Here is a 25,144-nt window from a genome sequence, read left to right on the forward strand (position 1 = left end):
CAACTACATTAGAGTAATCTGCAAGAGTCCGTCTGACATTATTATTCTCCATCTCCTCAATGCTATGGTAAGAACCTTGTGGTGATGGTTGTAAGAGATCTTCCGGAGGAGGGAAAAGTTCTCTAGATGTACGAATTCTTCTCCTCCGTCTACTCTCGTCTAAGCCTTCAAGAAGAGGTTCCGAGGTTTTCTTCCTTCTAGTTCGAATTGCTTCCTGCATACACAAGAAAACAAGTCCCTAGAAAAAATTTTTAGCACAAAAAGATAGAGAAGAAGATATAAAATCAGAGATAAAAAGATAAAATAAAAACAATAAAAATAAAAATAGAAAGTAAAAACAGAAAACAGAAATAAATAAAAACAAAAAAATAAAAACAAATAAAATAATAACCGAAAAAAATAAAAACAGAAAATAAAATAAAATAAAATAAAATAAAATAAAAACCGAAAAATAAAAACAGAAAATAAAAATAGAAATTCAAATTTCAAAATTCAAAATTCAAGTCAAAGATAATCAATAACCACACAAATAAACTAGTTAAACCACGAGTCCCCGGCAACGGCGCCAAAAACTTATGACAAATTTATGAACACCGAAAAACGGCGCCACAAACTTGTTTAACCCTCTGCAAGTGTGACCGAATCGTAACAAGTAATAAAACTCGGTAAGACCAAGTATCGTTCTCCCAAGGGACTCACGACCTAGTTAGCTATATGATTCGTTGATTATTTAAGACTTGTGAACAATTGATTTTAGGTTTTAAATGCAAAAGACAATAATTAAACATGTATGCATGAATTTGATCAATGGAAAAGAGGAATACAAACACTTTAATGAATTAGATGGATGAGTATGTTGTTGGGGTTATCAATTTCATCTTAGCCACTCTCATATACTTTTAGGAATTCATCATTCTTTTCATCAATGCTAATCTCACTCTCTAAATCACCTTGCAAGAAGGCCTATCCTTAATTACGAGTTCATACAATTCCTAGCATCCCTAAAAATTAATTCTGAAGCATAGAAGCTTAAAGGCAACCAATATGCTATTGGGAGGTTTTCCCCGGATCTAGATTTCCCCGTATGTTCCCATATCGACAAAATCAATAATCAAGGCATCGAATGAGTTAAACAATGCATGCTTTGAGCAAAGAGGAAAAACCCTAACTAATGATGAAAGAAAGCATGTATCTTAAAATAAGATGTTTAAACACAAATTCCATATATGAGAGTTTCACAAGATTACATTGATTCCCCAACAACAATACAAGGTTTAGTTCACCATATTCATGGTGAAACTAGATGAACAATAATGAAAGAATGAAAGATAGAACCCTAGAAAGAGGACTAGGTAGCCTGAGCATCCAAGATCTTCCTCCAAGGGGTGGAAAAGAGAGTGTTTGCTTCGTCTCCAGCCAAAGATACAAACCCTAGGACGTCCTAAAGCTTATATACTATTCTAAAATATACAGAAAATTAGGCCCAAGCCCAAAATAGTGCCGCTCAGCGGTAAACTACCGCTCAACGGTAAGTGCGTGAGTTGATTCTTCCCCTCAGCGGCATTTTCACCCCTCAGCGGAGCCAACTTGATTTCCTGAGTGCCGCTCAGCGGTAAACTGTCGCTAAGCGGTACTTGCGACTTCTCCTTTTGCACTTTTTGAGTTCTTTTCTTATTCCATCTCTATCCTTCTTCACTTCTTTCACCAAATTCACCTTAAAACCTGCATAAAACACTAAAATCAAGCATAAACCTGTCCAGCTCTCTCATTTCTAAAAATATAAACAAAAACATGATTCCAAGCTAGTTTCTAAGTGTTAAAGGTTGCTTTTAGTATCAATTTTAAGCATGAAAATAACAGTTTTTCAACTGTTATCAGGACTTCCATTAAACGCTCTTTTCAATCTACGGTAAGGGTGATTTTGAGGAAGGAATCTTCGGTGTCTTGTGTACACAGTTTTCTGCCCATGCTTCAGTTGAAGATAGCTGGTATTTTCTTCACAAATCGGACATGCAAAATGACCTTTAACACGGTAACCACTCAAGTTCCCATATGCTGGGAAATCATTTATGGTGCAAAACAACATTGCACGCAAACAAAAGTTTTCTTCTGAATATGAATCGAAGACCTCAACGCCCTCTTCCCACAACATTTTTAAATCGTCAATTAACGGTTTTAGATAAACATCAATGTCATTTCCTGGTTGTCTAGGACCCGATATCATCATAGACAACATCATGTATTTTCTCTTCATGCACAACATAGGAAATAGATTGTAAATCATCAAAAGAACTGGCCATGAACTATGTTTAATACTTAAGTTGCCATAAGGATTCATACCATCGGTAGCAACTACAAGTCTTAAGTTTCTCGGCTCTGCACTAAATTCGGGAAATGTGCCGTCAATGTTCTTCCATTGTGGGGAATCAGCTGGGTGTGGAAGAAGATTATCACATTTTCTTCCATTAACGTGCCACATAAGATTCTTCGCATCTTCTTTAACAGAAAACAATTGTTTCAACCTAGGTACTATAGGTAAATACCACATGACCTTAGCTGGTGGACCTTCATTGTGTTCATCGTTATTTCCATCAAGTTTCTTCTTAAATTGTGACGAACCACACTTCGGACACACCTTCATTGAAGCATACTGATCTCTATACAATACACATTCATTGGGACATGCATGTATCTTTTGCTATTCCAAACCCATTGGACATAGAATTTTCTTCGCGTCGTAATTATGCATAGGTAACGTGTTATTTTCTGGTAGCATCTCCTTCAGCAACTCCAACAATTCCTTGAAACTTTTATCAGTCCATTCGTTTCTTTCTTTCAAACAAAACAATTTCAAAGTAGCCGATAACCTTGTAAAATTAATACATCCTGGATACAACTCTTGCTCCAAATTGTTCTTAAGAATATCATATAAATGAGCTCTTCCAAAATTTTCTTCGCCAACGTCACGTTCCATTTCGTCTAAATGATCACTCATCCATTTATCAACGTAATATGAACCTCTTAAAGTTGTTGGCTTATATAATACTTCCCCATGCCAAGTCCAAACTGTATAACTTCTCATTATTCCATAGATGAACAGATGGTCACGGATGTTGTCCAAGTCTTCGTATACTTGATTGAGACAACGAACACAAGGGCAAAAATATGCCCCGTTCACTGGTTTTGCGTGTTCTTTAACATATTGTATGAAATCAGAAACCCCTCGCTCATACTCTTCACTAATACGACACTGATGAATCTAGCTTCAATGCATACTACTACACTGAACGAAAAGAATCAACAGAAAAAAAAACTAACTTACGTAGAGAAACAAAAATAAATACTTATCATACGTTGAAGGAAAAAAATAAAGTATCATAGTATACGTACACGAACAAAAATATCTATCGTTATACATATATCATACGTCCATAATCGACAAACACGAACACATATATCATACGTAAGAGATGTTGAAGGAAAGAAAAAACAAACTTGAAATGGTGTCACTGGAGAAGATGAACGAAGTTCGCTGACAACGAACGAACACAAATATCATACGTTGACGGAAAAAAAAAACTATCATAGTATCATTATACATATAGATATCATACGTCCAGAATCGACAAACACAACTCAAACACGAGCACATACATCATACGTAAGAGTATTTTAAGAAAAAAAAACATACTTCAAATGGTGTCACTAGAGAAGATGACGAAGTTCGCTAACCCCGTTTGAAAAACAGCCTAAAGATAAACGAAAAATAATCGGTCAACCTTAGAAATGAGAACCAAATGACATTATAAAGACAGAAACGACATAAAAATAACCTTCTTTCTTTATCGCAGTCGTCCACCAAGAAGAAAGTTCAAGCAGAAATGGAACCGCGAAAAATAGTGAGACTGTGTTATGTTTTTACACTCAATAAATAAATTTCACATCGAATACAATAAAAATTTGACGTTATGTTTGCAAACAACGTCGAAGTCCCAAATCATTCGATGTTTTCTTTTAAAGCAGCACGCCTTTTTTTATTAATTTTTTCTTATAAATTGCAAAGGTTACGTCGAATTTGAAGGGGCTTAGACGTAGTATTGGAAGCCAAAAGTTTTTACCTTTTTAATTATTTTTAGTTTTTTCTTTTAAACACGAGAGCATTAATAGAACGTTGAAGGCTGCCGGCTGGGACATGAAGGGAATTGATGTACTTGGGAGCATTCACATACAATGCAATCTTCATTCACAATTCACATATTGTTTACTAAAATAAATCTTCATTTCATTTTAAAATAAAACCGAAGCAGTACTTAAAGCCAGAGGTCACTTAATGGCACGATTACAAAATATAAAAAATAAAATGCACATAGAAAAGTAGTCCCTATTCTTACCAAGAATATTACATTCAATCTTCATCAGTTGACTCATCATCAAAATCTTCAGTTTCAAAGCCAATGCAATTCTTGTTTCCCTTCTTCTCCCATCTCAAAAGAGTATCTTCAACTCTCTCATCCCTTTCAAACTTCTTCCTAAATTGATCAACAACATATTTCTCAAAATCAATTTGTGGAATGAAGGCAGTATGATCTGCAGCAGGAGTAGGTGTAGTTCCAACAATTAGCTCATCTCTAAACAACCATTCATTCACATTCCTTTCCAGCCCAATAGAACACAGACTTAGTATACCAATTTTTTGTGACTTGTTCCACACAAGTCTGACTTCTTGAGATACATCTACTCCTAGGACTATCAGCACCTAGCTGATAAATACTCCATATGGCAATTTGTGCGCATAATTATGACCTGCAGCGATCATACGATCTTTTAATACCGCAACCCAATTGGTTGGAATTCTAGTCTTGATAACATTCAACAGAAATACATCTTTTGTTGACAGTCTATCCTCGACAAGTCTTCCAGGCAGTAGTAGCCAAGTCAGGACATAAGCAATCAATTTCTCCTCCTTGTTTAAGCCATCATGTAAGTACTGCTTATCAACCATGTACCTTCCTGGATATCTTAAGCAGTTTACATATATAGCTCTCTTTGTAAAAAATTTGTTTGACTCAGAATCACGGATATGAGAATCCAAACCTTCAGCTTTTAGTCCAGCAATATGTGACCAAACATTATCGTCAATAGTAATGTTAACACCTTTGACCCTTGAGTGAATGACCCCATTTACAACCCTCAGGTTTGTGTAGAAAACCTCTACCAAATCTGCATAGCAATCTCCTTTCATCTGGACAAAATCAATAAGCCCTTGATATGCAATCCATTCTTGAAAAAGGAACCCTTCTTTCTTGAATAATTGCAAGTCCAGATACTTGTGAGGAACTACATATTTTATAACTCTCTAGAATAAAAACTTTCCTCGGATCTCGTCATCACTTATCCATCCAAATGGGTTTGCGTTTCTTGTAACCCAGGCAACCTTCTATTTTCTTCTACATGATGTGAACAAGCCATGTCTGGATAGAATTCTTGGAACGTCTTTCACAATCTAGTAGTTTTTAACTTCTAAACTTCGAAGCTTAAAATATACAATAGTTACGGCGAATTTTACTAGGCTTAGTTTTACTAATTGTCAGCCAGAAGACAAAGAGTTTGACAAAAGACAAAGGATACGTCCTATTCTGTGGATATACGACGTTTTCCTCTTCATTCCTCGCGCCTCTTTTTTCCTTTTTAAAACCTCTCATAACCTCTCAGTACCATTATATTTTAATATAAGATTTACATTTTGAGATAACCTCCCATTAGAAATGCAACGTTACGGATATTCGAGGTTTTCTTCTTCAGCCTCCCGCCCTTGTCTATGCTTTTTTCATTTATAAACCTCCTGTAACCCATTATTACCTTTATATGTTAAGATAAGATATAAAATTATTTTTATTTTTATATTATATAAACTTTTTTAAATTTATCTTGTAATATTTACATATTATAAAATATAAGAACGATTTGTCGGTTAAATTTAAAGAGCATAAAATTTTGATTCTTTAAAATATTAATTTTATTTCATATGGAAAATAATAATAATAATATTTTATGAGAATTGTGTTTTAGTTATAGATCACAATAATTAAAATCATAATAAATACTTTTATATTATTAAAAGTAATTTGAAATGAATGTTTTCTGCTATAAAGAAAGGTATGATTATACTAAAAGACTTTGATTGATTTTTAAATTATAATACTTTAAGTTTGAGAAAAAATTAAGTTGACAGTCAAACTAAAGGTTAAGATAGAATATCGTGGACAAAAATTGAGACAGCTCAGTTAGAAAAAATATATTTAGACATGTTAACAATAGAGATGCATCACACTAAGTCAAAGATCGAGAAGAGAAAGCGTGTATGGAGAATAGTGAGACACATCTAGACCAAAAATTAAGACAGAATGGGTTTGGTCGAAGATTAAGACAGGTTAAGTTTGACGGCGGAGACTTTAACCCAAAATGAATGTTTGGAGATTAAGACTTAAGGTCCAAACAAACTAACATAAGTTGAAGGTCGAAACGGGTCGGCCAGAGCCAAAGGTAGGGATGGGCTGACCCGAGCCAAAGGTAGGATATAGGACTATCTCCTGAATAATAATTATTATAGGAAATAAAATAAATTGTATTTTTCTTATTAAAGATTAACATCTTTGTGGCGAATCTTTCTTTTAGTGTTTTTTAGGTGCCTTAAACATTTATACCTATACTTATACATAGGGACACCAAATACATATGTAGACATTTTGGAAGTCATAAATATGCATTTGCAACATTGAGGGAGCACTCTTTTGGTTCTTGGTCTACAACTCTAATTCTTATCAAAGTTTAACATATTTGTGGCAAATATTTCTTTTATGGTTTCTTAGGTTGCCTTAAACATCTATACCTACATATATTGTGGTGTTTCCATCTTGGTCTTACGAACCTCGAGAAAAAATTTTAAAAAGTCGAGACGGACGGGTCAGGAAATAAAAGAGATGAATTTGTATATTTGAAATGGACCGATCACGACTACCACATGACGTTTATAAAAAACTCGAATTTAAAAAGTCGACGACGATCAAAGATCAAACGAAATTAGAAGAACTTTTATTGCCCACGTTGAAATAAATTATTTTGAATAATTTAATAATTATAATTAGTTATTAATATAAATGATTATGATATCAAAAAATACTATGATTAACATTATTAGATAAACAAATTTGACCCCTCTCATATATTATTTATTCGCTTTTTAGTATTTACACAAACATGTGATCAATATCAAGCCATGTTGTCATTAATATGACCGTAAATAATCATTAAAAACTCATTTGCATTTCTTAATTTATAACGCTTTGAATCGATTCTTTGTTACGTAGAATCAATTATATTAACTTAGCAAAATTGATAGTGGAATTATATGAATATAGAGGGGCACATCAAACTTCTTAACTTCGTGCCCTCCAAATATCCCCTTCTTCGCGGGTGATTCAAAAGTAGACAATTTATGGGGAGCGTGATGTCAATTTGTTTTTAAATGAATCCAACGAAATTTATTGTTTTTTTCTGAATGATGTTTGCACGTCGAATTCGGCAGGGCTTTGACGTTTATACAAGAAAGTGGAGTGTGGCAGTAACTAAGCATAATTACCTGATGTAAAGACCTGGAGTTTATTCATTGTTCACATCCATTTTATGTGATAATGACGTCCTATACCCCCTTAAAACACAACATCTAAAATGAATCTAAAGATATTTATTACTTTTTCACCGAATGATTTTTTAGCGTTCATTTTGCTGGATCAAAAAGTACATTTCGATGAAGTATATTTGTATATATTTTGTTTTTTCCCTCTCATAGCACGTCGAAGGCAGCGGGGCAGTGGCGTGAAGGTAGTTGCAGTATAATGGGAGAATTAATGGTGGCCTCTTAACTTCACATTAATAGAACGTCTTATTAGATAGGCTTCGACGTTTTCTTCTTCCGCAATAGCAAAATGTGGCGTCTAATGATTCTTTTTTCTTTATAATCAGACATGAATTTTTTTCTTTTTACTTCTTCTTAATTTATTCAAGTTAGTAGTGTACTGAAATTTGCACTTTTAACCAGTGATCAGTTTTTGACCAATATCAGAACAGAATAATCTTCTATTCTCAACTAGATTCAGGGTTAGTCCACATAAAATGCAATCAACATTCACAAGTCATAGATTGTTTACTAAAATAAATATTTATTTCATTTCATTCTCAAACCAAAAGAAATACAGAAACCATAGGTGGCTTGTTAGCCATGATTAAAAAATAAAAAACAAAAAACATAGAAAAGTAGGGTCTAAAAGGGTTAAATATGTTTTTAGTCCCTTAAGTATCAGACGATTTTGTTTTAAGTCCCTACTCAGAACTTTGATGGTTTTTAGTCCTTATTGTTTTGAAACTCTGACTATTAGTCCTTAAAAATGGACGGTGTTAAGTTTTGGTAGAGGTGGCAAACGGCGTTGCCACGTGAAATACCAGCTGCCCTCTTCTCTTTCTGCCACGTTCTTGATTGAAATCAAATTAACAAATAGGGTTCTTAATTGGGCAATTAGGGTTCTTAATTGGGGCAAAGTAAATTTTTTCAATTGGAGAAAATTTCACGAGCACTGGAACGAAAGGGAACAAAATATGAATGAGAAAGTCTTCAACCTGCCACCCAGGAAGAGTCTCTATCAAATACTCCGATATGCTGCTAGCGTCGGTGGAAGCCGCCGCTTCAACACCAACCTTACTGACGGTGGAAGATAAAGGTAATGTTTTTTTTTATGAGAAACGTCGAAAAGAGAATCAGGGGCGGAGTTTGAAGGAGAAGGGGTTTCTTGTGATGAAGAAGAAGCAGAAAGTTTAACACCAGCGAGAAGGAACCTATCATTCGCAGATTGAATCGACATGTTGCACTCTCTGCACAAAACTTGAAGGCTCTTCTCTCCTATGACAACGCAGAAAAGAATCAATCTTCAACAATTTCAAACATCTGAAAAAACAGTTTCCTTTTTCATTTCTGTTTTGTTCGTTTAATCAGTTACTAACCTGACAAACATTGCAGATAGGGTGTTGTCTGGGTCGAAGAAGAGAGAAACGCTTGTGTTTGGAGGCTAGTTTGTTTGCGTGGTGGATGCACCGTTTCATCACACCCACTGTTTCTTAAGAACCCTAATTAACTTTGCCCCAATTAAGAACCCTAATTGCCCAATTAAGAATCCTAATTGTTAATTTGATTTCAATCAAGAACGTGGCAGAAAGAGAAGAGGGCAGCTGGTATTTTACGTGGCAACGCCGTTTGCCACCTCTACGAAAACTTAACACCGTCCAATTTTAAGGACTAATAGTCAGAGTTTCAAAACAATAAGGACTAAAAACCATCAAAGTTCTGAGTAGGGACTAAAAACAAAATCGTTTGATACTTAAGGGACTAAAAACATATTTAACCCGGTCTAAAATAATTATCAAGAAGATTCAATTGAATCTTCAACATCAGAATCTTTAGTATGATCTTGATCAAGAGTAGGTGGACTTCCAACAATTTCCTCATCATTGAAGAACCATCCATTCACAGTCTTTTTCAGCCCAATAGAAGACAGAATTGGTATACCAATTTCTTCTGATCTTTTGCACACAATTCTTCTTTCTTCTTCAGATGCATCCACTCCTTGGAGTTCCAGCACCTTGTTGATAAATACTCCATATGGTAATTTGTGTGCATAATCATCTCCTACAACGATCATGTGGTGTTTTAGTACCGCAACCCAGTTGGTTGGGATTCTAGTCTTGATAGCATTCAACAGAAATACATCTTCTGTTGACATTTTGTCCTCTTTCAATCTTCGAGGCAGCAATAGCCAAGTCAAGACATAAGCAATCATTTTCTCCTCCTTGTTTAAGCCATCATGAAGGTACTACTTATCCACCCTGTTCCTAGATATCTTAAGCAGTTTATATATATATATAGCTCTCTTTGTTAATCATCTGTTTGACTAAGAATCATGGATATGAGAATCGAAACCTTCAACTTTTAGTCCAACAATATCTAACCAAACATTATCGTCAATAGTAATGTTAACCCTTTGACCCTTGAGTGAATGACTCCATTTACAACCCTCAGGTTTGTGTAGAAAACCTCTACCAAATATGGATAGCAATCCCCTTTCATCTGCACAAAATCAGTAAGCCCTTGATATGCAATCCATTCTTGAAAAAGGAACCCTTCGTCCTTGAACAATTGCAGGTCCAGATACTTGTGAGGAACTACTTTTTTTATATCTGTCAAGTATAAAAACTTTGCTCGCATGTCTCGATCACTTATCCATCCAGATGGGCTTGAATTTCTTGTAACCCTGGCAACCTTCTCTTTTCCTGTTGATGATGACGATGGAGAAGCCATTTCTGAATAGAATTCTAGGAACGTCTTTCACAATATCGACTTCTTAACTTCATAACTTCTCTGCTTAAAAAATACAAAGGAGACGTCACATTTTAGGGAGATTCGAATTATAGAGGGCATCGACATATTAATTGTCAGCCAGAAGACAAAGAGTTAGGAAAAGACGTCACATTTTGGGGAGATTCGACGTTTTCTTTTTCATCCTCCCGCCATCCTATTTTTCATTTTCCTTTATAAAGTCGATCATAATCTCCAATTACCATTTTATTTCAATATAGTATTTACATTTTAAGATAACCTCCCCCATTAGAAATGCAACGTTATCGATATTCGAGGTTTTCTTCTTCAGCCTCCCGCCCTTTTTCTGTCCTTTTGTTGGTGAAATTTAAAGAGAATAAAATTGTATTTGTTTTAAATATTAAATTAATTTCATACAGTAAATAATAATAATAATATTTTATGAGAATTCAATTTAGTTATAGATCACAATAATTAAAATCGTAATAAATATTATTATATTATTTAAAGTAATTTGAAATGAATGTTTTAGGCTAAAGATAAGTATTATTATACTAAAAGACTTTGATTGATTTTTAAATTATAATACCTTAAGTTTGAGAAAAAATTAAGTTGACTGATAAACTAAAGGTGTTAAGATAGAATATTGTGTACAAAAATGAAGATAGGTCAATTAGAAAAAAAAATTGTCAAAAAGTTGTCAAAGTATAATTATCGAAAAATATTTAGACAAGTTAACAACAGAGATTTATCATTCCAGATCAAATATCGAGAAGAGACAGTGTGTATGTGGAATAGTTAGACAGGTGTAGAACAAAAATTAAGCAGAATGGGTTGGGTCGAAGATTAAGGCAGATTCGGTTTGATGATGGAGACTGGTTGACCCAAAATGAATGTTCGGAGATTAAGACCAAAGGTCCAGAAAAACTAACATAAGTTGAAGGTCGGGATGGGTTGACCCGAGCAAAAGGTAGGATAGAGGACTATCTCCTGATTATTAATTAATATAGGAAATAAAATAAATTTTATTTTTCTTATCAAAGATTAACATCTTTGTGGCAATCTTTCCTTTAGGGTTTCTTAGGTGCCTTAAACATTTATGCCTATACTTATATATAGGGACACCAAATACATATGTAGACATTTTGGAAGTCATAAATATGCATTTGCAACTTTGAGAGAGGAGGATTCTTTTGGTTCCTTGTTTACAACTCTAATTCTTATCAAAGATTAACATCTTTATGGCAAATGTTTCTTTTAGGGTTTCTTAAGTTGCCTTAAACATTTATACCTATATTGTAGTGTTTCCATCTTTGTCTAAAGAACCTCCAGAACACATTTAAAAAGCTCGAGATGGACGAGCCATGACATGAAAGAGATGGATCTGTATATTTCAAATGGACCGATCACGACTACCACATAAGCGTTTATAAAAAAACTCGAATTTAGAAAGTTGACGACGATCAAACGAACTCTATGAAAAGCTTCTATTGGCCACATTGAAATAATTTATTTTGAATAATTTAACGATTATAATTAGTTATATTTGTATAAATGATTATGATATCAAAAAATACTATGATTAACATTATTAGGAAAAAACATTTGACCTCTCTCATGCATTATTTCTTCGCTTTTTAGTATTTTAACAAATGTATGATCAATATCCAGCCACGTTGTCATTAATATGACCATAAATAATCATTAAAAACTCATTTGCATTTCTTAATCTATAACGCTTTGAATCGATTCTTTATTACTTAGAATCGATTATATTAACTTAGCAAACTTGAGAGTGGAATTATATGAATACAAAGTGGCACATCAAACTTTTTAACTACAAGCCCTCCAAATCTCCCAATCTTCGCGGGTGATTGAAAAGTGAACAATTTTTTGGGATCGGGACGTCATTTTGTTTTTAAATGAATCAAACGAAATTTTTTTTCTAAATGATGTTCGAACGTCGAATTCGGCGAGGCCTCAATGTTCACACTAAAAGGTGGAGTATGGCAGTTACGAAGCATAATTACACGATGTACGTCATCAGTTCATCTATAAATATAGCTTGCATTTCACATTATCCCTGCCTCCGGTTTCCGTATTGAACATAATAGGATTCATGTATTTTATCTCCTTTGCATTTTCTTTTCCTAAGATATCTAAGCATTTTTGTTCTTCATATTGCAATTTGATAACTTGAACTTGAAAGTGGTTCATTCATCGTCATTTCATATGAAGGAGCCCTTTCAAGTTCAAGTTAACAAAATGTTTTTGTAGTACAGAAATGGTTAACATATCTTACTGAAAGGGAAGTGCTTAGGAAAAAGAAATATGGCTCACAATATGTTTTATGCTGAAACAATTTTGAGATCTAAAATAATTATATAAAAATATTGTTCAACGTCATCATTTAAAATTGTATGATTCTTTTTTAAATTGTGCATAAGTTGGACTCCTTTATTATATTTCAGAGCTATCTTTTTTCTAAGAGAGGGTCCAACTTATGGACAATTTAAATTTGGAATCTATTTACATAGTTGACGTCGAATGTCGAGTACCCTCGATGCAAAGACCTGGAGTTTATTCATTTCTCACATCCATTTTATGTGATAATTGACGTCCTACACCCCCTTAAAACACAACATCTAAACTGAATCTAAAGATATTTATTACTTTTTCACTGAATGATGTTTTAACGTCAAATGCGACTTGGAATTGACGTACATTTGGATCAAAATGTACATTTCGAAGAAGTATATTTCGAAGAACTACATTTCAAAATGTACCGTGCATTTGGATATATTTTGTTTTTCCCCTCTCATAGAACGTCGGAGGCGGCGGGGCAACGACGTGAAGGGAATTAAAGTATGCTAGGAGAATTAATGGGGAGCTCTGAACTTCAAATTATTGACGTGAAGGGTTAGTCCACATACATCACAACCAACATTCACAATTCACAGATCGTTTACTAAATTCAAATATTCATTTAATTTCAATCTAAACCCCAAAGAAATACAGAAACCATAGGTGGCTTACTAGCATGATTAAAAAATAAAAAACAAAAAACATAGAAAAGTAGGGTCTAAAATAATTATCAAGAAGATTCAATTGAATCTTCATCATCAGAATCTTCAGTATGATCTTGACCAAGAGTAGGTGGACTTCCAACAATTTGCTCATCAATGAGGAACCATCCATTCACAGTCTTTTTCAGCCCAATAGATGACAAACTTGGTATACCAATTTCTTCTGACCTTTTGCACACAATTCTTTCTTCTTCAGATACATATACTCCTTGTAGTTCCAGCACCTTGCTCATAAATACTCCATATGGAAATTTACGTGCATAATCATCTCCTGCAGCGATCATGTGGTGTTTTAGTACCACAACCTAGTTGGTTGGGATTCTAGTCTTGATAGCATTCAACAGAAATACATCTTTTGTTGACATTTTGTCCTCGTTCAATCTTTCAGGTAGTTGTAGCCAAGTCAAGACATAAGCAATCATTTTCTCCTCCTTGTTTAAGCCATCATGTAGGTACTGTTTATCAACCTTGTACCTTCCTGGATATCTTAAGTAGTTTATATATATAGCTCTCTTTGTTAAAAATCTGTTTGACTCAGAATCACGGATATGAGAATCCAAACCTTTAGCTTTCAGTCAAGCAATATCTGACCAAACATTATCGTTAATAGTAATGTTAACACCTTTGATCGTTGAGTGAATAACCCCATTTACAACCCTCAGGTTTGTGTAGAAAACCTTTACCAAATCTGAATAGCAATATCCTTTCGTCTGCACAAAATCAGTAAGCCCTTGATATGCAATCCATTATTGAAAACGGAACTCGTTCTTGAATAATTTCAAGTCCAGATACTTGTGAGGAACTACCTTTTTGATATGTGACGAGTATAAAAACTTTGCTCTCGTGTCTCGATCAGTTATCCATCCAGATGGGCTTGCGTTTCTTGTAATCTGGGCAACCTTCTCTTTTCTTGTTGATGATGACGATGGAGAAGCCATTTTTTATTAGAATTCTAGGAACGTCTTTCACAATATTGACTTCTTAACTTCATAACCTCTCTACTTAAAAAAATACACAGGAGACGTCGAATTATAGAGGGCATCGACGTATTAATTGTCAGCCAGAAGACAAAGAGTTAGAAAAAGACGTCACATTTTAGGGATATTCGACGTTTTCTTTTTCATCCTCCCGCCATCCTATTTTTATTTTTCCCTTTATAAAACCGCTCACAAGCTCCCATTACCATTATATTTCAGTATAATATTTACATTTTCAGATAACCTCCCACTGGATATGCAACGTTACCGATATTTGAGGTTTTCTTCTTTTTTTGGTGCTTTCGTCATTGAAATTTAAAGAGAATAAAATTTTATTTGTTTAAAATATTAATTTAATTTCATATCGAAAATAATAATAATAATAATAATATTTTATGAGATTTGAATTTAGTTATAAATCACAATAATTAAAATCGTAATAAATATTGTTATATTATTTAAAGTAATTTGAAATTAATGTTTTAGGTTAAATATAAGTATGATTATACTAAAAGAATAAGTTGACTGATAAACTAAAGGTGTTAAGATAGAATATTTTGGAAAAAAATGAAGATAGGTCAGTTAGAAAAAAATGTTGTTAAAAGAATGTTTTCAAAGTATAATTATCCAAAAATATTTAGACAAGTTAACAACATAGATGCATCATACCAGGTTAAATATTGAGAAGAGACCGCGTGTATGGAGAATAGTCAGACAGATCTAGACCAAATATTAAGCAGAATGGGTTGGGTCGAAAATTAAGACAGATTAAGTTTGACGGTGGAGACTAGTTAACCCAAAATAAATATTCGGAGAATAAGACCAAAGGTGCCTTAAACATTTAGGGTTTCTTAGGGACTTGGCAATGTTGAGAGAGGATTCTTTTGGTTCTTGGTTCTCTGATTCTTATCAAAGATTAACATCTTTGTGGCAAATATTTAATTTAGGGTTTCTTAGGTGCCTTAAACATTTATACCTATATTGTGGCGTTCTTTGTCTTATGAATCATAAGTAAAATTTAAAAAAGTTGAGACAGACGGGATAGGTCATCAAAGAGATTTGTCAGAATTCTAGGAACAACAAAAATTTTCTTAGGGACCAACGATATGTTAACAAAAATAAATTGTATTTTTCTTATCAAAGATTAACATCTTTGTGGCGAATCTTTCTTTTAGGGTTTCTTAGGGCCCTTAAAAATTTATACCTATACATAGGGACACCAAATACATATGTACACATTTTGGAAGTCATAAATTTGCATTTGCAATGTTGATAGAGGATTCTTTTGGTTCTTGGTTCTCTGATTCTTATCAAAGATTAACATCTTTTAGCAAACATTTCTTTTAGTGTTTCTTAATTAGATGCCCTAAACATTTATACCTATACTGTGGCGTTTCCATCTTTGTCTTATGAACCATAAGTAAAATTTAAAAAAGTCGAGACGGACGAGCAAGGTCATGAAAGAGATTTGTCAGAATTCTAGGAAAAACAAAAAATTTTTTAGGAACCAACTATATGTTAACAACTTTTTTGACAATATATTGTCACTATTTTATTGGTCTATACATTTGAAATGGAGCGATCATGACTACCACAAAAGCATTTATATAAAACTCAAATTTAAAAAGTGAATGACGATGAAAAATCAAACGAACTCTTAGAACAACTTTTATTTGCCACATTGACATAAATTATTTTGAATAATTTAATAATTATAATTAGTTTTTAGTACAAATGGTTATGATATAGAAAAATAGTATGAATAACATTATTAGGAAAATACTATGAATAACATTATTTGCATTTCTTAATTTATAACGCTTTGAATCGATTGTTTATTACTTAGAATCGATTATATTAACGTAGCAAAATTAAGAGTGGAATTATATGAATATAGAGGGGCACATCAAACTTTTTAACTTCAAGCCCTCCAAATCTCATCTTCTTCGCAGGTGATTCAAAAGTAGACAATTTCTGGGGAGCGGGACGTCATTTTGTTTTTAAATGAATCAAACGAAATTTTTTTTGAATGATGTTTGAACGTCGAATTCGGCGGGGCTTCGACGTTCATACAAGAAGGTGGAGTGTTTCAGTTACTAAGCATAATTACAAGATGTACGTCATCGGTTGATCTATAAATATTGCATCCATCACGTAATCCCTTGCTTCCTGTTTCCGTATTAAACATATTAGGATTCATGTTTTTTATCTTCTTGGCATTTTCCTTTCCATAGATATCTAAACATGTTTGTTCTTTAAATTGCAATTTGCTCGCTTGAATGTCAAAGTGCCTCATTCATGTCTCAGTTCATATGAAGGTGGCCTTTGATATTCAAGTGAACAAAATGCTTTTTACAGTAAAGAAATGATTAAGTTATCTTACTGAAAGGAAAGTGCTTGGGAAAGAGAAATATGGTTCACAATTTGTTTAATGCTGAAACAATTTTATGATCCAAAATAATTATATAAAGAAGTTCAACTTCAACATTGAACTATGTATGAATCGTTTTTTAAATTATCTTGGAGTTGTCTTCTACCATTAGATTTTAGAGCTATTTGATTTCTTATGGTGGAAACAACTCCAAGACAAATTAAATTTATAAATTTGAGGTAGAATGCTGAGTGCATTGGATGCGAAAGACTGCTCAATGACATGTCTACATTTAGTCAGCAAGGAGTTCAGAAGAATCCAAAGAGATTTTTTACTTATTCAGTGAATGATGATTGAACGTCGTATTCGGAGGGCATCGACGTTCAGAAAGTTAATGTAAAATATTTGTGATCAAGGACATCCTATATCATATTCATCATAGAAATATCTACGTTTAGTCAGCAAGAAGTTCTTAAGAATCCAAAGAGATGTTTTACTTTTTCAGTGAATGATGTTTTAACGTCGAATCGTGAGGGTCTTCGATGTTTAGGATATTGATGCCAATTATTTGTGCTAATGGACGTCCTACATCATTATTCATTATAGTAATGTCTATGTTTAGTCACCAAGGAGTCTTAAGAATCCAAAGAGATTTTTTATCATTATTTATCATAGAATGTCTTCGAATCCAAAGAGATTTTTTACTTTTCCCTGAGTGATGTTTGAACGTCATTTTATGCGGGGCTTCGACGTTCAAAAACTTAATGTCAATTATTTGTGCCTAAGGACATCCTATATCATTATTCATCATAGAATGTCTTCGAATCCAAAGAGATTTTTTACTTTTCCCTGAGTGATGTTTGAACGTCATTTTATGCGGGGCTTCGACATTCAAAAACTTAATGTCAATTATTTGTGCCTAAGGACATCCTATATCATTATTCTTCATAGTAATGTCTACGTTTAGTCATCAAGGAGTTTTAAGAATCCAAAGAGATCTTTTACTTTTTTAGTGATGTTTGAACGTCGAATTGTGCGGGGCTTGGATGCGTAGGGTATTACTCATGTGTAATGCTTTTAAAATGATTTAATTTTGCCACGCGGGTCATCTAATTTTTAGTATTTTTTTGTTTTTAATTTTTAATCATTCAATGGCACGTCCTATATTATTATTTATCTTAGAATGTGTTCGATTAGTCAGTAAGGAGATAATATTGAATCCAAATAGATTTTTTACTTTTTTATTGAATGGTGTTTGAAAGTCCAGTAATGCGGGGCTTCGACGTGCAATCGATGTGGCAGTTTCTAGTCATAATTACACGATGTACTATTTTTATAATGATTTAAATTTCGTCAGCGGATCACCTAATTTTTAATATTTTTTACTTTTTAATTTTTAATCATTCAATAGCACGTCCGACTCTATGGAGTAGTGGGATCATGTTTCCAACGATGTTTTTCACGTCTTTGGTTGGGGGCTTGATGTCAATTAGTTCTTAGTTGAATCAAAAGAGATGTATTACTTTCCACTGAACGATGTTTGACCGTCATCATTTCATCTATAAATATAGCTTACATTTCGTGTAATCCCTGCCATCCTGTTTCTCTGTTGAACATATTAGGATTCATGGTTTTTATATCCTTTGCGTTTTCTTTTCCTTAGATTTCGAAGCATTTTTGTTCCTCAAATTGCAATATGCTCACTTGAATTTCAAAGTGTCGCATTCAGGTCTCAGTTCATATGAAGGTGGCCTTTGATATTCAAGTCAACAAAATGCTTTTTAGAGTACAGAAATGATTAAGTTATCTTACTGAAAGGGAAACGCTTAGGAAAAAGAATAATGGTTCACAATATGTTTAATGCTGAAACAATTTTATGATCTAAAATAATTATATAAAGAAGATGTTCAACTTCATCATTCAACAATGTATGAATCGTTTTTTAAATTGTCTTGGAGTTGTCTTCTACCATTAGATTTCAGAGCTATTTGAGTTCCTATGGTGGAAACAACTCTGAGGAAATTTAAATTTATGAAGTTGACGTCGAATATTGGGTGCTAGGACGCAAAGGCCTCGTATTGACGTCAACTATTTGGGATCACCGACGTCCTATAACTTAGAGGATTTCAAAAGGAAATCTCCTCTTACAAAATACTTAATCTAAAATGAAGACCAAAGATGATGGAAGAAGACATTACAACCAAAACCAGGAATAAAAAAAAAACCAAAAGGAAAAAGATAACTTGAATTTCGTTGCAGAAGTAATGTAGGATATTTTGAAAGGGACTACTTGAAATTCATAAGTATTAACTTTTTCTGTGTTTTCCCCCATGCTTTCATGGTTAACAAAGAAATGTCTTCTTTTAGTAAAGGAAAAGAAGGAAAACACAAGAAAAAAGTTCACATGAATTTGATTAACGAAGTTATGTAGGATAGGTTTTCAAAGGGTCTACTTGAAATTCATAAGTGTTAACATTTTCCACTGTTTTAGCCCTTTGCCTTCATGGTTAACAAAGAAATGTCTTCGTTTAGTGAAGGAAAAGAACTAAAGCAATTGAAAAAAGTTAACATGAATTTGATTAACGAAGTTATGTACGATAGGTTTTCAAATGGTCTACTTATTAATTGTGTGAACAGAATGTTACGTCAAATTCAGCTGGTATATATGACGTTTTAATCTTCATTCAAAAGCCAAAATTCGCTCCATTTTTTATTACTTTTCTTTTTCCTTTTAAACTCTCACTTTAACGTCCAAGCTTTGTAGATCTTCGACGTTTTTTTCGTTAGAAGCAACAGAGTTTTTTTACTTTTTCACTGAATTTAGTTACGACAATGTCACCGGTTATTGTTTACGTTGCCTGTTATTTTATTGACGTTGAACGCGTGATGTTGTGCATCCTTATATACACTGAATTTGAAAATCTTATGTTCACTTTGTTGTTTCTATATTGGTAAACCCTAATACTGAGGAAAATTATCTGGTATCCAAATTCAAATGGCTTCTTCATCACATCCCTCAATAGACAGAGGAAAGGCTATTGTGGCTGCAAGAAATGTTGATCTCTCCAGGTCGATTAGTGATGAGGAGACTCGTCTAGAGTTTTTGAGGTGGACGAAGTTTAAACATATCGTTCCTCACAAATATCTGAACCTCGACTTATTTGAAAAGGAGGGATTTCACTTCCAGGAATGGATTGAAACTCAAGGTCTCTCTACACTTGTCCAAATGAAGGGTGATTAGTACCCTGACTTAGTAAGGGTCTTCTACAACAATATGAGAAACATAGATGGTGTCCTTCATTCTCGAGTAAAAGGAGTAAATGTTCACATTGACAATGATGTTTGGTTTGAACTTGCTAGAATAAAAGCCCAAGGCTTATTCTCTCACTTATGGTACTTAGAAACAAACAGATGGCTGAAGAAAAAGGACGTGTACAGTAACTGGTTAAGGTTTCCTGGGAGATACACAATTGAAAGATTATATGTGCATGATGGACTGAATAAAGAAGAAAAGATAACAACACACATTCTTGCCTGGGTGATTTTACCTGCTAGACCTGTACAAGACAGAATGACAACTAAAGATGTTTTTCTACTGTATGCCATCAAGAATGATGTTCCTACCAATTGGGTGGAAGTAATAAAAGATCATATGATTGATGCTGGAACCAAACATGCATGACATCCACCATATGTTGTGTTTATCAGCAAAATCCTGACCCTTCAAGGTGTGGATGTTAGTGGTGAAAAGAAATGCTCTTGTAACTGCTCAAATGTGATAAATCGAAACACCTTGAATTCCATTGGCCTTGTGAAGACCACAAAGGGATGGTGCTTCAAGGATGAAGAGAATATGGTTCAAAGTTCTGGAAGCACGCCTGCACTAAATGAAGACCGCACCAACTTCGTCCCTGAAACCAATTTTGAAAGATTTGTTGTTGAAAAACTCAGGAGACTCAAACAGAAGATAAACTCTCTGCATGAGAAAAAGAATAAAAATGATTCTCCAACTGAAGATTCAAGTGAAGAGTCTAGTGATGAGGATTCAATGCAAATATTCTGAATAAGAACTGAGGCTTAGAATTTTAGTATGGAGTCAATTTTGTGTTTCTGTTTTGTGTTTGTTTTGCTTCTAATATGATTATAATCACTATGAATATGAATGAAATTGTACTACTTGAAATGAAATTCAAATCTGTTAACTTATTTCTTATGTTTTCTATAGCTCTTTCATGCGTCACCCTAACTTTTGTGACCTTGAAAGAGCTATGAGGAAACATAAAAATATGATATCAGAGTGACACATTATGATTAAATTTTATAAGTGCAGGACTAGATCAAGGATCCACCAGTATATTTATAGAAATGGACTTGATCTTTGACATCATCGTTTAAATATGTGACGTAACATTAACATTTTTCCTATTTTTATCTTTTAAAACGTCGACGGTCTTAAGAATCGACGTAAAAAAACTTCAAGGATTTAATAAAGAATCATAATAACATTAAACAAAGAAAAATATGAAAATATAACCACGAAAAGTATATATTAAAATTTCAAACAGAGTTCAAACATACAAAAATATACTAAAATATATTAAAATATTACATTAATTCCAGAAAAATAAACTAAAATGGACTCTTCTTCCTAATCTGAGTCAGATGTTTCCATAGACTCATCTTCTGTTGTGTCATCTTCATCATCAGATTCACTTGCTGAGGGAGTTATGACAGCATTGTCTTCATCTGATTTCTTGTGAATCATGATCAGAGATTTTTCAACTTTTGAAATTCTTGTTGAAAGCCTTCGAAATTGATCCACAACAAATCTTTCAAACTCAGTCTGTAGAGTGAAGGTAGAAGGAGTTTCGTCAACATCCTTGAACACCCAGCCATCTTTTGTTTTCTTTAGACCATTATGTATCAATGCCGCTTTTCCTATTTCATTTGATTCGGTGCACCGAAGTTTTTTTCACCAGTAAGATCAACTTGATGATCCTTCAATACACAGCTGATAAAAACACCATATGGCAGAATATGTCCATGACTACTTGCAATTTCAATCATGTGCTCACTCATAACAACAACCCAGTTGGTTGGTATCCGAGTTTTTATGGCATGAACCAAAAATAAATCTACAGTAGTTAGACGATCACGTAAACATCTTCCAGGTAGTATTACCCAAGTAAGTACAAAAGCACACATTTTTTCTTCCATTTTCAAACCATCAAGTAGATACGGCTTGTATACCTTTAGCCTTGTTGGACTTCTCGGATATTCCTTGTAAATTTTCTTCTTGTTGGTCCATTGGTTGAGTTCAGAATTTCTTTCATGAGACATGAAGCCTTCTGCTTTGAGACCAGTAAAAGATAGCCATATCTCGTCATCAATTTTAATATCGACACCTTTCACCCGAGAGCATATAACACCATCGACAACCTTCAGATTGTGGTAGAAGACCTGTACCAGGTCAGGATAGCAATCACCGGTCATTTCTACAAATTTTAGAAGACCAACATCTACAAGCCATTATTGAAAGATAAAGCCCTCCCTTATGAATAATTCCACATCCAAGAACTTGTGAGGGGCCACCTTGAAGAGTTTTCTATAACATCCAAATTTGTATTGTTCTTCGTCATCACTGATCCACCCATTTGGACTAGCATTTCTTAGAAGGTGTGCAGCCTTCTTTCCACGCTGTGAAGATGAAGAAGCCATCTGAGAACAGGAATTAGACATTTAAAGGAAGGGTTTAAGAATTTTGTTTTTGACAATGATACATGATAGATTTAATCAAACTATATGACGATTTATTTGCCTACAGAAGTATTCATTTTTCAACCTTGAAGTTTATTAACTTTTAATTTCCCTGTTAAAGTATGTCGTCCAATTCGATTTCTCTTCGACGTCCTATATCTTTTACTTGAACAAGAAACTACATTAAAAAATTGTCAACCGCATAATAAAATGTTGTACCCTTTAGAAATTCGTCGCCCATCAAGACAATCCTTATATTGTCAGAGTTCAACTTTAACCGCAAAATAAAACGTCGAACCCTTTTGACATTCGTCGTTGATGAAATTATTTTAGTGGGATATATAAAATTGGTAATTTTAGTTGGGCCTGAATCTGATAAGAAGTGATGCACAACTTTATAAATACTAGATTTCAAAAACGCACACAGTGTTTTCTAAACTGAACAATTATAAACCCTAGAAATGTGAAAGACGTTCCAGAATCTGATCAGAAATGGCTTCTTCATAATCATCAAGAAGAAAATGGAAGGTTTCCCGGATTGTAAGGAATGCTAATCCTACATGTTGGATTATTTATGACGACATTCGACGGAAGCTTTTTAGTCTAAGGAAGATTAAAACTTTGGTTTCTCACAGATATCTGAAACTGGTGACCGTGTTCTACTCCAACTTAAAGATGAGTGATGAAACATTTTGTAACAAAGTCAAGGGGGTTGATATGAAGCTGATCAAAGAGGTTTGGATTGGGATTGCCGTTTATCAACCGATCAGCAAAGAAGGCTTTCTCTTTCAAATTTGGATTGGTCATCATGGACTTATTGGATTCATAAGAGAAAAAATGATGATCATCAGCAAGTCTATCCCATATCTGATTCTTGGAGTGCAAACAAAACAGATTCAACAAAAATTGAAGAAGATGAGTGGGGTAGATGGTTATGGTGAAAATAGATTGTATGTCAGAATCGCTCAAAACGATTCTTGGGGCTCAAGTAAATTGAAAGCTGACTGCAACAGAAGAATATGGATTTTCGTTGTTTGATTTTAATTTTGTAATCAGTGGCTTCTTAAGCCATCTTTTCTTTTGCTGGTTGTAATCATCTTTTGTATGTCAGAATCGCTAAAAAGATTCTTGGGGCTCAAGTAAATTGAAAGTTGACACAATCATTGACAAAAGACTCTTAGGATTGAAAAATCACCGACAAAATGGAAAGGAAGGTGATGTGAACAACCAAAAAGTGATCAACAGTAATTCTGCAACAAAAGAATATGGATTTTCTTTGTTTGATTTTAATTTTGTAATCAGTGGCCTCTTAAGCCATCTTTTGTTTTGCTGGTTGTAATCAATCATCATTTTTAATAAAATTCTCTTTTGGCAACAACATTAGTGAATGGTGATTGAATTGTTTAAATTGATTAAATCACTTATATGATTGTAATTGAAATTTTTAATGTTAAATCATTACATTAAATATACCCTTGCACTCTTTTTGTTTTTTTATTCTTTTAGAACACCAATAGTACGTCAATTAGTAAAGCTACTCGACGTAATATTAATAGAAAAGTTAAGAAACGAAGAGGTTAACGTCATTCTTCAGACTTCAACGTATTATTGTCAGGCACATTACTCCTTTTTTATTTCTTTTTCCATTAAACCAACAATAAACGTCCAATTTCTCGGGCATGTGACGTATTATTCGTTAACGAAAACCTAATGGTCTCTCCCTTTTTTTATTTATCCTTTTTAAATTCAAATAGAACATCCAACTTTATATGGGAAAACTTAGTTTGTTGGGCTTGATAAATGTTGTGTTAGAAACGAAGAGATCCACGTCCTATACTGACACCATTAGACGTCTAGGTATATGGGAAAAGAGTGTTGGCAGGGCATAATAAATGCCACGTTAAAACAAAGAGATAAACGTCCAATATTGACACCAATGGACGTCCATGTTATTTGAGAAATACATAGGGATGTCATTTTTCCTTCAGTATTTGACGTACAATTATTTGAAGGATTTCTAAAAGAAATCCATTATTACGTAGGTTATAAATGGAAACGAAACAAAGGAAAAACATAATAGCACTAAACATACGAAAAAAATGAAAATCAAACCACGAAAAGATCCGCAGGATTGCTGAAATGTAGAAGGATTTTTGTGAATGGAGGTTGTAGCGTTTTAAAAGGTTGCAAAATCCAAATCTTTCAACCTTTTTCTTTGTTAAATTGTAGAAGGATTTTTTGAATACAGTCTATTATAAATTCATAAGTGTTAACATTTTCCTCTGGTTTGCTACCATGCCTTCATCGTTAACAAAGAAATTTCTTCGTTTAGTAGAGGAATTGACAACAAACCAATGGAAAAAGTTAACATGAATTTGTTTACGGAAGTTCTGTAGTTTAGTGAAGGAGGAGTAGCGTTTTGAAAGGATACGAAATCCAAATCTATCAACCTTTTCCTTTGGTTTTCTATACTTCTTCAAGCTTTTTTGTGTCCTAGAAGGAGATTACAGAAAACACAAAGAAAAAAAAT

General features: G+C 33.6%; 1 pseudogene; it reads right to left on the bottom strand.

The window, feature by feature from the left end:
• Window positions 1-1,864: 1,864 nt before the first annotated feature.
• LOC148191819 (uncharacterized) lies at window positions 1,865-3,433 on the bottom strand (annotated as a pseudogene).
• Window positions 3,434-25,144: the final 21,711 nt, after the last annotated feature.

The sequence above is a fragment of the Vigna umbellata genome, chromosome 10 (assembly GCF_029865625.1).
Source record: "Vigna umbellata cultivar VRB3 chromosome 10, Vumbellata_1.0, whole genome shotgun sequence".
Classification (NCBI taxonomy): domain Eukaryota; kingdom Viridiplantae; phylum Streptophyta; class Magnoliopsida; order Fabales; family Fabaceae; genus Vigna; species Vigna umbellata.